The sequence below is a fragment of the Leopardus geoffroyi genome, chromosome C2 (assembly GCF_018350155.1).
Source record: "Leopardus geoffroyi isolate Oge1 chromosome C2, O.geoffroyi_Oge1_pat1.0, whole genome shotgun sequence".
Lineage (NCBI taxonomy): Eukaryota > Metazoa > Chordata > Mammalia > Carnivora > Felidae > Leopardus > Leopardus geoffroyi.
Genome location: NC_059333.1, coordinates 136,019,449 through 136,035,107, shown reverse-complemented (window position 1 = coordinate 136,035,107; position 15,659 = coordinate 136,019,449).

The following is a 15,659-nucleotide window of genomic DNA, read 5'->3' as shown; positions in this document are numbered from 1 at the left end:
CACATATGTGTGAATGTGGTATACGTACGGATGTGGTGGGTTATAAGCGGTTAGTATCGAGTTCGTCATCAATATGGCAAGATGTGTTAGAAGCATGGTCTTCAGAATAAGCCAGTTTGAGTCTTTGGCTCTGCCACTTACTAGCTATGTGACCTTGAATAACTCATTGTTGTTGTTGGTATGCAAAATGGCCCTGCCTGCCAAACATGTCAGCATGGAAACCTTAGTCTTTCGGAGAAGATATGGTATGATGTCAACCTTATTATAAAAGTGAGTTGCTGGTGAGGCCCCTGTGCCATCCTAACTGCAGAGAATATTGACAGAATGACATCATCAAGATGGCAACTTAGGTCATCCCTGACCTCAGTCCCTCTCATGAGAAGACAAACTCGGAACTATCCATAGACAAGACACCATTGTAAGAATCCTGCAATCCAGTGGTGAGGCTGAAGGACCCACCCTGGACCACAGAGACAGAGAAGGACTACACTAGAAGAATTACAGAAGTGGCTACACTCTGATGGCATGGCCTTTCCCTCACACTGTCCCTAGAGGATGCCCTGGGCCTATTGTTTCTCCAGTGGGGAAAAAAGAATCCAAGGTGGACATCCAGCTCACCCAGCATTGGGAGATGCTCTTCTAGAGGCCCACTTGAGTCTCACCTCACAAGGATCCCTGGGGGACACTGAAAGACTTTACCCCTGGGGATTCAATAGTGATGGAGAAGAGGAGCAGGGATTATAGTAGTTAGCACTTAGATCTTGGTGAATGACATTCTTGCCCACAGCAGAGCCCAAGTGATGATCCCAGCTCTGGGCATTTGAAGAGCTGAGCAGGTGGCGTCATCTGGCCAAGGAACTCAACTAGCAGTTCTGCCTAATTCAGATCCCCTGTCAAGGGGCCAGGCTGGCATTAGAGCCCAGTCTACTTGCTCCACTTGGGCAGGAAACCAAATTTGCAACCTCACCCAACTTTTGTCAGAAACCTCCCAACAAAGAAAAATCAGGCTGAGAAGATTTCACTGATGAATTCTATGAAATATTTAAAAAGACTCACTGCCAATCCTCCTTAAACTCTTCTAAAAAATTGCAGAGGAGAGGATACTCTCAAACTCATTACACGAGGCCAGCCTTCCCCTGATACCAAAGCCAAATAAAGATGCCACAAGAAAAGTATAGGCCAATATTCCTGATGAATACAGATGCAACACTTCTCAACAAAATACTAGCAAACTTAATTCAACAGCATCTTAAAAGGATCATACTCCACGATCATGTGGGATTTATCTCTGGGATGCAAAGATGGTTCAATATACTATCTTTTTATTACATCACAATAACAAAATGAAAAATAAAAATTGTATGAGCATCTCAATAGGTTCAGAAAAAATACTTGACAAAGTTCAACATCCATTCATGATAAAAAACTTTCAACATATTGAGAAGGAAGGTGGATACCTCAACATAGTAAAGACCATATATAACAAGCCCACAGCTAATAGCATACTGAATGGTAAAAGGTTGAAAACTTTTCAAGATCAGTAACAACACAAGGATGCCCACTCTCACCGCTCCTATTTTTCTCTTTTCTTTTCCTTTCTTTTCTTTTCTTTTCTTTTCTTTTCTTTTCTTTTCTTTTCTTTTCTTTTCATTTTTCTTTTCTTCTTTTCCCTTTCCTCTTTCTTTCTTTCTTTCTTCTGAGAAAAAGCATGCATACAGGAGGGGAAGAAAGGGAAAGAGAGAGCAGGGGAGGGGTGAGAGGGAAAGGGAGAGAGAATTCCAAGCAGGGTCTGCACTGAGCCCGAACTCACAACTCCGACCTCATGACCTGAGCTGAAATCAAAAGTTGGGCGCTTAACCAACTGAGCCATCCCGGTGCCCCATCACCCCTCTTATTCAATGCAGTACTGGAAGCCCTAGCCACAGAAATTAGGAAAGAAAAAGGGGGAGAAAAACCCATGCAAATTGGAAAGGAACATGTCAAACTGTCAATTTGCAGATGACATATTTTTATATATAAAAAATCTCTAATAAAAAACTGTTAGAATTAATAAATGAATTCAATATAGTTGCAGGATGCAAAATCAACATAAAAATTCGTTCCATTTCTAAACACTAACGATGAAATATCAGAAAGAGAAATTAAGGAAACAATGTTATTTACAATAGCATCAAAAACAATAAAATACTCAGGAATACATTTAACCAAGGAGGTATAAGATCTGTAAACTTAAAACTAGGAGACATTGATGAAAGAAACTGAAGATGACACAAACACATGGAATGATATCCCATGCTCATGGATTAGAAGAATTAATATTATTAAAACGTCCATACTACCCAAAGCTATCTATAGATTCAATACGATTCTTAGAAAGATTCCAATGGCATATTTTATGGAAATAGAAAAAAACAACCCTAAAATTTTTATGAAACCGTGAAAGGCCCCAAAGAGCCAAAGCAATCCAGAAAAAAAAGGAAAGCCGGAGGCATCATATTTCCTGATTTCAAGCTATGTTACAAAGCTATAGTATTCAAAACAGTATGGTACTGGCATAAAACAGACACATAGATGAATGCAACAGGATTGACAGTCCAGAAATAAACCCATGCATAACCAGTCCACTAATATTTGACAAGGGAGCCAAGAATAGTCAGTGGGGAAAAATAGTCTTTCCAATATATTGTGTTGAGAAAACTGGATGCTCACATGCAAAAGAATGAAACTGGACACCACTCGTAAAAATTTACTTGAAATGGATTAAAGATTAAATGTAAGACCTGAAACCATAAACTCCTAGAAGAAAATACAGGGAAGAAGCTCCATGATGTTGGTCTTGGCAATAATTTTTTGTATGCGACACCAAAAGCACAAGCAACAAAAGTAAAAAATAAATATACAAGACTGCACTAGACTCAAAGCTTCTGCCTGGCAGAAGAAACAGCAAAATGAGAAGTGAGTCCATACAATGTGAGATAGTATTTTCAAACCGTATATCTGATAAGGCATTAATATCCAAAATATATAAAGAACCAGGGCACCTGGGTGGCTCAGTCAGTTGATTTCGGCTCAGGTCATGATCTCACAGTTTGTGGGTTTGAGTGAGCCCTGCTTCAGGCTCTCTGCTGAAAGTGAGAAGCCTGCTTGGGATCCCCTCTCTCCCTCTCCTCCTGCCCCTCCCCTGCTCATGCTCATTCTCTTGCTCTCAAAATAAATAAATTAAAAAAAAATAAGGGACTCATGCAACTTTTTTAGCAAAAAACAGCTCAATTTCAAAATGGGCAAAGGAACGAAATAGACATTTTCCACAGAATACATACAAATGGCTGAGATATAGCCATTGATATAGGTATATGAAAAGATAGTCATTGTCAGGAATCCCCAGGGACATGTAAATGGAAAACACAATGAGATATCACCTCACATCTATTACAATGGCATTTATAAGAAAGATAAGAGATAACAAGTGTGGGGCACCCGGGTAGCTCAGTCAGTTAAACGTCTGACTTCGTCTCAGGTTATGATCTCGTGGTTCATGAGTTTGAGCCCTGCATCCAGCTCTCTGTTGTCAGCACAGAGCCCTCTTTGCATCCTCTGTCTCCCTCTCTTTCTGCCCTCCTCCACCCTCATATATAAATAAACATTAAAAAAAAGAGAGATAACAAGTGTTGGTAAGGATATAGGAAAAGGGGAAAACTTGTGCTCTGTTAGTGGCAATATAAATATAGTCATTGTGGAAAACAGTATGGAGATTCCTCGAAACAATTAAAAATAGGACTATCATACGATCCAGCAGTCCACCTTTTGGGTATATATCCAGAGAAAATGAAGCCAGTGTTTCCAAAAATATCTACACTCCATGTTCATTGCAGCATTATTCACTCTAGCCCAGATAGGGAAACAAGCTAAGTGCCTATTGAGAGATGAATGGATATAAAGAAAATTCGATATGTGCACACACACACACACACACACACACGATGGAATATTAGTCAGCCTTAAAAAAAGAAGGAAATCCCGCCTAATTTGCAACAATACAGGTGAAACTAAGTGAAATAAGTCAGACAGAAAACGACAAATACTGTATAATTTCACTTATATGTGAAATTAAAAAAAAAAACACACACGGAAACAGAAACAGAGAATAGAAGAGGGGTTGCCAGAGGGGGGGAAGGTGATCAAAAGGTACAAACTTCCAGTTATCAGATGATTAATTCTGAGGATTTAATGTATACCATGGTGACTATAGTTAACAAGAACGTATTGTATATTTGAAAGTTGCTAAGATAGTGTTCATAAATTTCTTCCTACAAAAATAAATCCTAATTATGTAAGGTGATCGACGTGTTAACCAACCTTGTTGCGGTAATTATTTCTCTCTATCACTATATAAAAATATGTTTTATATATATAAACTTACATAACATTATATATGTCAATTATACCTCAATAAATAAAGCTGGAAAAAAGAAATAAAAATGAATTGCTGGTAAGTAGCCCTGTCCCCTCCCATATATTTTGTAATAGATGCATATTAGGACATCAAAGCACCCAAGATACGTTGACATTGTTCTTAGCTTATGACATCTTCTGTCACTTCTTTTGACTGTCGTGTCTCCAACTTAATGCCTCTGGAAAAACAGTCACTTCATCTTTTGTGAAAGAAGAGTATCAAGAGTTTTGGTGTATTTTGGAATTTATAACTGGAACGGCAAACTTTGAATATAAAAAGTAAAGTGGGAAGAAAGACAGGGAAGGGAAAAGAGGAAAACGCCTCAAGATGTAAGAACTCAGATGAATGCTTGGTTTAAAAAAAAATTATTTTGGGGACAGCACAAGCAGAGGAGGGGCACAGAGAGGGGGACAGAGGATCTGAAGCGAGCTCTGCACTGAGAGGCTGACAGCAGCGAGCTGATGTGGGGCTGGAACCGTGAGATCAGGACCTGAGCAGAAGTCAGACACTCAACCGACTGAGCCGCCCAGGTGCCCCTACAGGCCCATTTTTTGTGTGTTCTGTTCCAATTAAATATCGTAAGCACTGGCTAACATGCCTGGGCTTAGAGGAGGTGTAGTACAGCAGAGAAAAGAGCCATTTATCCTTGGATCTGGATTATCTCTTGGCAGGTTAACTATGAAGCTTTGGCCAAATTATTTAACCTTTTCTGTATCAATTCTCCACCAGCAAAAAAGGGGTTAATTTTACTGCAGGGTTCAGAGATTATGACAAGGACAGTATTTGGCACATAGCAGGCACCTAAGAATGTCTCATCCTTCCCCTTTCTTCTATGACCACTATCAGCATTTTCCCCAGTTTCAGCTTCCCCTGGGTATTAGGGGACCAGGTTACATAAGTCATCTAACCCACCCACCACCCACACATCTTTTTTTTAAATTTAAATTTTTTTTTTTTTTTCAACGTTTATTTATTTTTGGGACAGAGAGAGACAGAGCATGAACGGGGGAGGGGCAGAGAGAGAGGGAGACACAGAATCGGAAACAGGCTCCAGGCTCTGAGCCATCAGCCCAGAGCCCGACGCGGGGCTCGAACTCACGGACCGCGAGATCGTGACCTGGCTGAAGTCGGACGCTTAACCGACTGCGCCACCCAGGCGCCCCCACACATCTTTTTTTAAAAGTCTGACAAAGCGGGATTTACATTTTCTTTACCTGTGTCTTGAGATCAACAAACCTGATGAATAAAGGAGCTGAAAGAAAGCTATCCTAAAGAAATGATCAACTTTTACCACATGCAACATGAATCAAATTCTATTTTTCTACTGTTCTTTCCATGTCAGTGTGCACATATTCCATGAGACCAATATTAGGAACTAAAAAGACATGAAACTATGACTTGGGCCTGGATAGCTTGGGCATGCATACACTCTGCTCCCTGATCTTTAGGACTTAGAGATGAACCAACTGGGTCGGAGAAAAATGGGTAAGCAGCTCAGGAAACTCACATGACTCCCAGACTGTGATCAGTCCATTAGGAACCAGGACTTACACGTTCCTGGGTTAACTCTCTTTAATGTGAAGAAGGAATAGATTTGGGTACCGTCTTCTTGCATGTGCCTTTGGGCACGTTGCTAGTGATCAAAAAATGTTCTCTGAGCTACCTCTTTCCCGTCACCACAACAAAATAATTTCCCCTAGAAACACCTGCACATTTTTAAGAACCTCTATCAACCAAAAAGGGTTGGTCCATTAATCAACTGAAGTTGACAAAAAATGTTAGCATTCTTCACGTGCATGCTGAAGAGCATTGTGGTCCTAGATTACTATCTTCTACCTTCCTTTCATTGCTTGAGGCGCCTAAGGAAATGAGTCCTTCCCATTGATATCTCTGCATCATATTCTTTCTCCTCAGTAATAATAACAAATAGTTCTGCTTCTTGGGGAGCAAAATTAAAAGCAAAAAAAATTTGGACAAGTTTGAATTTGTTGCAATAAATATTTCAGAGAGCCAAAATGAGTTCTTAACTGCTTATATTATGACAGATGTATTCCTATATTTTGGGGAAAGTTGTGATCACCATCAAATACGTTTACAAACTTGTAATCTCTTTCTGGTTAGGGGCTGGATGCTTTACAAGGCAAGATTTTAGAGTTGGGACTTGGAGCGTTGGTATTCTAGAAGAAAAAACTTGAGGGTCTTAGAAATATCAGACAGGAGAAAAATATAACTTGTACAATATTGAAGCTGATGTAAATGGAAGTAGTGAACAATTCTTTTCTTTAAATTTCTAGCAGTTAGCTACATAAGCCTGATATATAGTAGTTGCCTGATAGCTTGTGAATGGGTTAAAATGTTGGAAGAGAAAAGGACAAAGGAGACCCAGGGATGAATTTAGATTTTTCAAGACCCCAAGCTTTGAGAAGATGATAGGCCCCCCTATGTAATTCAAAATAATATATAAACAATTCTGAACTGTAAAATAAGAATAAGGAAATCCAATAACATTGAGATTTCTCCCATGTAACTTTTTAATAAGATCATAAAATAAAATCTTTCCAATATTTTTCTAATTTTTTGGTGCCTCTGCTTTGCTGGTATCCTAAACATTCACTTGGTTTCCTACTGGATAATCTCGCCCTGAGGACTGCTAACCTTTCACCTGTAGACTTGTTTAACCGTTCCTTCCACAGACGTTTATTGAAGGTAAGTTATTTGAGAGACTGGGAATTCACACATAAAAAAAGTACAGTCCTTCTTCTGGAAGGACCCAAAATCTAGTGGAAAGATAAATGCAAGCAGAGCAGTGTAGTGAGTATTATACAGTTCTCAGCAAAGCTCAGAAGAGGTAATGAAGAAAAAAAGCAAACTCCGGAGATATCAGAGAAGCCTTTCCAGAGCTGATGAGAGACAGGTTTGGAATACCAACACAAGTGGAGAATGGAGGGGGGAATTCTATGCACATGCTGTAGCACTGATCCTTTTATAAACGGGACGTAGAAATGGAAGTAGGGAACTGTACTTGATTTCAACTTCAGGGGCAAAGAATTTCGGGCCCACTTTGACACACTTCCTCCTTGTCTCTATGTTCTGAGATTTAGCACCTTCACCATCTCACGTTCTGCACCTTGTTGTTGTGGTGGTTTTGGTTAGAGCCGTAGAGGTTCTAAAGCTGCCTCACTTGTTTAGAAAGCATTCTGACTCTTTGTGCTCCTTTATAATGGATCACGGTTCTCGCACAACTTTACAGTTAGTACTTAAATATCTAGTAGCATTCCACATTTCCTTTGCCTTGATTTGTGTGAGTCGTCTCCTTTGTGATGAGAATATAGTAAGATAGAGAGATCGTTCCCTCTGTCCACATTTATTATGTCAGATTTATGTAACTGTAATGCTCCTCTTAATTTGATGTGTGGATCCCGGACATGGGGGAGGACGTGCATAGATGGAAGTGATACACTTGGTGCCTCGATGTCTGAGCACCTGGGCGCATCTGGGGACTGTTACAGAGCTAATTGGCGGGTGTCGTGCACTCCAAGCCCCAAGGTCTTCCAAGCTTCAAGAAATAACCATTCTGTGGGGTCCCCAAAGAGAAACATTCAAGGGTATCTCTGTTCTGTTTGTTAATTACAAGAAGCAGATTGCCCCGGTGACGAGAGGGGGGCTAAATTAGGAGGGGCAAGGAGACGATCAGTAGTGTGTGGAAAAGATGCCGACATTTAGAAGCATCCAGAAAACTTTATTCCTTTCAGCCTACCTTGAAATGATTCAATCCCCTAAACCCATGGGGGAGACACGCATTGTATTTTTCGTAGTCTGCATGGATGATTGGTCTTTCCCTTGTGTAGGATCAGGAAAATCTCAGGTAGCCCATGGCTATTTGGAGGTGGAGGCAGTGCGTGCCTGTGGATGTGGGTGGAGTGAGGATTGAAAGGTCCTGGATGCATTAAGAAAGAGATTGCAGGCCAGTGGGCAAAAAGGTCATGGAGCACAGCAAGGGTCGTGACCTGGCCCTGAACAATGGAGGAGGGATAGCGAATGTAACCAAATATAATGATGTACTTTACAACCATGCCAAGAATTGATACTTTGGCTAATAACTAGAGATGGCCCCATGAGTTTTAAATTGGGAAACCGTGTGAACAGCTCAGTGTTTCAAGAGAGAATAACTTATGTGCAGTTTGAAGCATAGGTTGAAGACAACACTATCAGCCGCAGGGTTATCGGCTCATCACCTATGTCCGTGGTAAGAGTGATAAGGCCATAAAATAGAAAAGAGAAGTGGTGAGGTCCTTAATTAAGGCATTGGGAATGGAAATGATAGAAGGGAATTCAAGGGCACCTAGAAAACACAACAAAAAAGTACTTGGACATCACAAGAGAAGATTAGGGGAAAATCTAAAATATCTCTCTTCTGGCTTTAGTAAGTGGGTTGATGAAGGTTGAGACCAGTAACCCAAATACGAAAAACGTTTGTAGATAAAACGCAGAGAAAAGAAATGGTTCTGAAATAGCTGAATGTATATTCTTCCATTAATTCACTTTGGAAGTTTGAGCCTTTGCTTTTATATTGATGAAAGAAGGTCTTCTTGTCATTTTCGTCCTGCTAGGCTTGACTTTTTATTTTCTTTAGCTAGCACTGTGTGCTTAAAATTTTGAATTAGTTGCTAAGATTTAAAAATAAGAAACATTTTACATAAAAATCTGGATTTCTGACTGCTGGTGAAAAATTGAAACATCTGTGTGATGGTTAATTTTATGTGTCAACGTGACTGGGCTAAGGGATGCCCAGATAGCTGGTAATATATTATTTCTGGATGTGTCTGGGAGGGTGTTTCCAGAAGAGATTAGCATTCGAATCAGTTGACTAAGTAAAGAAGATCACCATCGCTAAGTGGATGGGTATCATCTACTCTGTTGAGGGACTGAATAAAACAAAAAGGCTGAGGAAGGGTGGGTTTTCTCCTCTGCTTGAGTTGAGACATCCAAATTCTCCTGCCCGCTGGCACTCGTCGTTCTCAAGCCTTTGGCCTCAGACTGGGACTGATGTTATCAGCTCTCTGGTTCTCAGACCTTTGGACTTGGACTGAATTACACCACCAGGTTTGCTGGTTTTCCAGTGGGCAGCAGACTGTGGGACTTTTTGACTTCCATACTTGCATGAACGAATTCCTATAATAAATCTCCTCTTATATATATCTATATATTCTACTGAGTCTGTTTTTCCTGAAGACTGATACAATCTGCTTAAATCAATAATCCCTTTAGACTGGACGTACACTCTCCAGTTTGGTTTAATCCCTACCACTCCCCATTGTCTCCTTCACAGGCTTGTTTCACTCACTCATTTTTTCCTGTATGGGACCTATAGGGAGCAGATGCTGTCAAAACTCTACCCTTAATCCTTTCGCCTGTGCCCCAGAGGTTCTCCCTAGATAGTCCACTGGGTTCCTGTATCTTTCTGTCTGAAGTTGTTCTCTTTCCACTGGAGTATAACTGCTGCATCTGTAGACCAGGCTAGAGGCACCAGAGAGTTACCCCCACCCCCACCCTAATAACTATCAATGAGGGATGGGAGTTGTTGGATAAAGACCCAGCTTTCTTGCCATCTCATGAGATAGTTATGAGGGGTTTCCAGGCAGTCTATCAGAGAGTTCCCAGCAGGACTGAGCCCCAGTTGCCCACTGTGGTGACCCACTCATTCCCACACTTGATGAACTGTCTCCATTTTCCTGACCCACTTTCCCACACTTTCACATGCTTCACGGGCTCACCTCCAAAATAAGTCCCTTGCACCCAAATCCTTGTCTCAGGAACTGTGTGGAGGCAGCTCAAACTAAGACAGGACCTGCAACCAATTCAATGTGCCATCTCTCAATTAGACCATCTTCTGGGTCCTACCTGCTCTTCAGTTTCGGTGTCAGATGGGCAGAGATAGAAATGACCTTAGAGGAAGGGGAAGCTAAGGACCACAAGTGAATTGTCTGAGGTCACACAGCATGATTTGCTCCAGAGACCGAGGCCCTCTCTCCTGACCCCCAGGCCAGTGCTCAATCCACGACCTCACGGGTGGCCAAGAGACAGCACCCACATCAGCCAAATCCAGCAACTGCTTATTTCTGAAAATACAGTTTAATCAGAACATGACCCTGTTTACCTGCTTATTTATTGTCCCTGGCTCTCTCACCTCCTTAGCAATACTGAGTGGCTGCAACAGAGATCATCCAGCCCACGAAGCCTAAAATATTTGCTATCTGGGAACGGAAGTTTGTTGACCCTTGCACTATGTGGTCGTGGTATTGAGGGCACCACACTCTCCTGGGCTCACTTACAGGTACAACAGCAAGAACAGTCTCTCCTTTTCACGTATGCTCAGTGGAGCCGAAATTGCAACCACCTCCTTTTTGTTCAGCCAGCAGAGGATGTTCGTGGCAGAGCCAAAGGACCAAGGCTGCGACTCTGACTTCTCTCAATAAATTAATTTATTATTTAAGCACATCTGCCTGTTTATTTAGAGAGGTGCAGTGGCCTCCACTTGTGCACTTGTGGGGAGGAAAACATCACACTGAGATCTCAAGTGTCACAGCAATTAGTCAAATGGGAAAAGATGCTGCTCTAGGATGTTCAGGGACACTGTACTTGATAATCTTTAATTTGCTCAATATTACAATTAAGGTAACTTCAAATGTGTTATAGCCTTAATAATGTCAACATGTTTCCATTATCTCGGGTGTACATATTATTTTTAACCTACTTCACACACAAGAATGTATTAATGCATTTTTTGGCTGCCGGTAAAGTGGCCCTCTAACATGCTTGTGAAGGACTTAATAACCTTGTAGAAATGTTTTACTGATGAGTATTTAAAAATTATTGGAAAATCACTCGGTAAGGATTGAAAAAAAAGTTCCGCTACATTATCATTGGCTGGAAAATAGATTTCCACGAGGAGAGACGCAATCAACAGAAAGACAGACAACACTAATGTTGTGGCGACGAAAGAAAGGTAGGAGCCGTGAGGGAAATATAGCTGAATTAGAAGTCAAAGAGCTGGGGGGGCTTCACAAGTCATTAGCTGTGTAATCTTGGGCAAGTTGCTCAACTTGTCTGAGAGGTAGTTTCTGTGGCTTTAGCTTAAAACAGCCCTGCCTGGTTCCAGCAGTGTTCATGTGATAATATGATTAATCGAAGCTGGTAAAAGAGTTGTGTCAACTGTATGGAGCTATGCAAATGTCCATTATTATCGCACAAAGCTAGGGGCAAAAAATATTGGGATGATGAGTGACGTTGTTTGCCACAGTCATTTATTGCATTGTCCGTTGGTATTTTAAGACGATTAAATAAAAACAAGAAGAAGAAGAGACTTAGGGGACAATTTATTTCCTCCAACTTAGAGCTGCCTAGGCAGAAATGACAGATGATCACCTTTGCCCAACGCAAGGGAGGGAGAGAGCAGCTTGTGAAGTGGCAACCTCAAAATGGAGTCTGTGGGAGTCATGGTTTTCGTACCACACTGAGAGTGACCAATGACGGGTGCCTGGTTTTATTTTCTTATTTTGGGAGCAACTTCACTAACCTTAGGCAGTTGTTTGTGTCCCCTTCTGCTTCACCAAGTTTTCAGAGACAGGCATAACCCTGTGCCTGGATTATTGAGGTAAACATTTATGTAACTCCAATGCCTTCCACTGGTGTGAAATTACTGATACGTTGGGATCCTCCATTTTCCCTAATTAGACCAGTGAGTGAGGGATTTGCAGAAACAATTCCAGAGACTCTCACTTTAATATTAACTAATGTGCACTTGGCCTACTTTTTGATTTTCCCACTGAACATATAGGGTCAGTTTCTCATCTTGCTTGGCGCCCCTGTGGAGTAAGCTCTGAGCTCAGAACTGCAATGTTTTCCAGGGCGGTGTCTTTCCTCCCGTTACCTCTCTCTTTCCTTTGCCTCCCACTAGGATTTTGTTCGCTGTCCATCCAGCTACGCCAGCGATATTTCACGGGGCTCTAGAACGATTTTGATAGGGCTTTTCCAGAGAATTCAATTAAGGAAATTGAAGCCATTCAATTGAATTTTTTGTAGACTTGTATGAGGATCACCACGTGTGGATATGTGTGTGTGTGTGTGTGTGTGCCTGTGTGTGTGCGCGCGCATGCACACGCCTGTGGGTATGTATTTTTTTTAAAACAGGGATTGAATTTCAGAGACACGGGGTGCCCTATTCGTGTAACTTTTGGCAAGAGAAACCAGGATCATAAAAGGAAACACGCTCCTTGAGAATCCAAGGGAGACCCCATGGGAAGAATGACAGTTTTGGGGGGCAGATGGATTACATTCAATTTCTGGTTCCTGAAACACTTTCTTTGTGAGCTTTAGGCAATTTCTCTGAACTCTAGATTCCCATCAATAAAATGGGGATGAAACGTAGCTTGTAATTTGGTTGTAAGGTTATGATAAGGTGGATCCATTATTCCTTGTTCCCTGGCACATAAGAGGCACTTGGCGACTTACTGCTATTGCTGTGGTCCTAGTATCATCAGCTTACTTGTTTCTGAGAGGGTACCGAGATACATAAAAGGTAAGTGTGTAGAAAATCTACACAGTAAAAAAGAAAATAAAAATATTGAGTTGGAGATCAAGAAAAGTAGGGTCAAGGCTTCTAGCCAGCTACCTTGTCTTTTTAGCTGAAAAACGTTGCTCAGCTAAGAATGAGGTGTTATGACTCTCAGTGGTTTCTCAAATGATGCCCTTCTAGCATCCTACAGACTGTGGGGACAAACAGACCCACACTTTGGAAGGAGAAGGGAGGAAAAAGAGTGGACAGGGCACTAGCCTCCCAACCCAGCTTCACCCAAAGGAGCTGTTTTTGTCGCCTTGCACACTTGGCTTCCGAGTAGGATTTGGTTAGCTAAAAAAGCTTCCTCATCTAGAACTTGGCAAATGCTTGGACAAGACGATCCTGCCGTCCCTTCCAGCTCTTATATTCTGTCAAGATTTTGTCACCTTTTCCAAATGTTCGCTTGGCAGACTGTCAGGCTGCCTGAGGCACCGGGAAATTTCAAGGTGGCTACGGGGCAGAGTCAGCTTTTTGAAAACTTCGAAGTAGGCACCTGATTCTCCAGCTCCATTTATATGTGGAGATGGCCCTGCTCATCTTCAGACTCCTCACTCCCACAGCCTGTCTGGCCCCTGCCGTTTCCTAGAACGACTCCCTTCTCTGGGCTCCCTCCCCACCCGCCCAGTCCTCCATAGCCTCACGGTGCAAGGCTCCTGGCTCCATTTTGTTTTAAACACCCAAAGTTCATCTTGTGCTGTTGCCCACCCCCCATGTGAACTGTGGTTGATGAGGAGAAAGTACTTCGCACCCTCCTCCTCAAGAAATAACTTTATGACTCAAAATTATATACCTCAGAGGGACATACTTTTCCTCAGGGGTGTCTTTTCTCAGCTTTCAGATCCCACTGCAAAGCCAGCTGTCTGGTTTGTCTGCCCATAAAGCCAGGTTTGGGGTCAGAGGTCAGAGTTGCTGCTACGGTCATTAAAAGATGAGCTTTGGGGGTCAGACAGACCCATGTGTTAGTCCCGGCCGTGTAACTCCTTTGCTTATCGACCTTGTGCAACTTCACTTCCCCAGTTTTCTGTTTTTTGTTTGATTTGTTTTGTTTGTTTGTTTGTTTGTTTGTTTATGTAGCAGCGATCTCAGATTTATCACAAGAATGTGAAGTTTTCCTGGGATAAATCACACCTGAAAACCAATCACACCTCATATCTGTTGTCATTATCAGCATTATACAGTCATTCAACTCTTAGTGGAAAACTCAAGATGCAAGAAATACAACACTCCTCTATTTTATATAAATAAGCTCTGGGGCGCTCGAGTGGCTCAGTTGGTTAAGCGGCCAGCTCAGGTCATGCTCTTGTGGTTCCTGAGTTGGAGCCTGCTTCGGATTCTGTGTCCCCCTCTCTCTCTGCCCCTCCCCAGCTCACGCTCTGTCTCTGTCTCTCAAAAGTAATTAGGGGCGCCTGGGTGGCTCAGTCAGTTAAGCGTCCGACTTCAGCTCAGGTCATGATCTCACGGTTTGTGGGCTCGAGCCCCGCATCGGGCCCTGTGCTGACAGCTCGGAGCCTGGAGTCTGCTTCGGATTCTGTGTCTCCCTCTTTCTCTCTGCCTCTCCCCGACTCATGCTTTGTCTCTCTCTCTCTCTCTCAAAAATAAATAAACGTTAAAAAAATTGTTTAAATAAAATAAATGAGCTCAAAATTCCATGTTAGTTATCAGGGTTCCACCCTGCACACAGACACTCACACACACATGCACACGTCCAAAGGTGTACCCAAAGGACTACTGTCTTCCCAGGTATAAAGTGGCGAGAAAGCCCTCCTACCATTGCTGGTGGGTGACCCCTCATTGTCCTAGCTCCTCTGGCAAGCTTTCAGTCCATCCAGGGGCTCTGTTGAGTCATACTCAGGACATAAAATGCTTGGGTGAGAATGGGCACTCTCGTGCCTACAGTCTACTCTCAGGCCCCCACCATCACATACTCAATTATGAGGTTAGCATGTCCTCCCAGAGTAATGAGCAATCAGACCTTCTCTTGAGACAGGCCAACCTCTAACCTCTTCCAGTCTGGGGAAAATTTCCCCTTTTCCTCCTCATTCTTTTCTTTCTTTCCTCAGATTCGTATTCCTCCTACCATCTCACTTCAGGATACCGAGGACTTTATGAAATGCTAGAAGGGCTAGACATACACCTACTGAGGAAAAGGGGACTAACACCTAGAATTGAGCAAAAGAAAGTGTCCGTATGCAAACAGAAGTTATAATAATCCTCTGCCATAATTAGCATCACAATTGTCAGCGACATTGCCACCGCCATCACTGTCATTCCCACTCATGCCACCAATATCAGGAAGTCTGTCTAAAGTCATGACACTTGGCAGTTCTTAAAAGAGGGCAAAGATGAGTCAGACTTGCAAGAGCTTGGGAGATTTCGTTATTCCTGTGAAGACAGAGAGAGAGAGAGAGAGAGATGAGATAGACAATGCAAAATTCTAGGCCTGAAAGGCATTCATTTTTGACCAAGGTCTACACAGCACCAAGAAACTCTTCCCTTGCACAGCGCTGCACAGTCTTTTCACAACGTCAAATCCCCTTCCAATACATAACTGTAAACCACCGTGACATATGAGGGAAGGGGGAATATTCT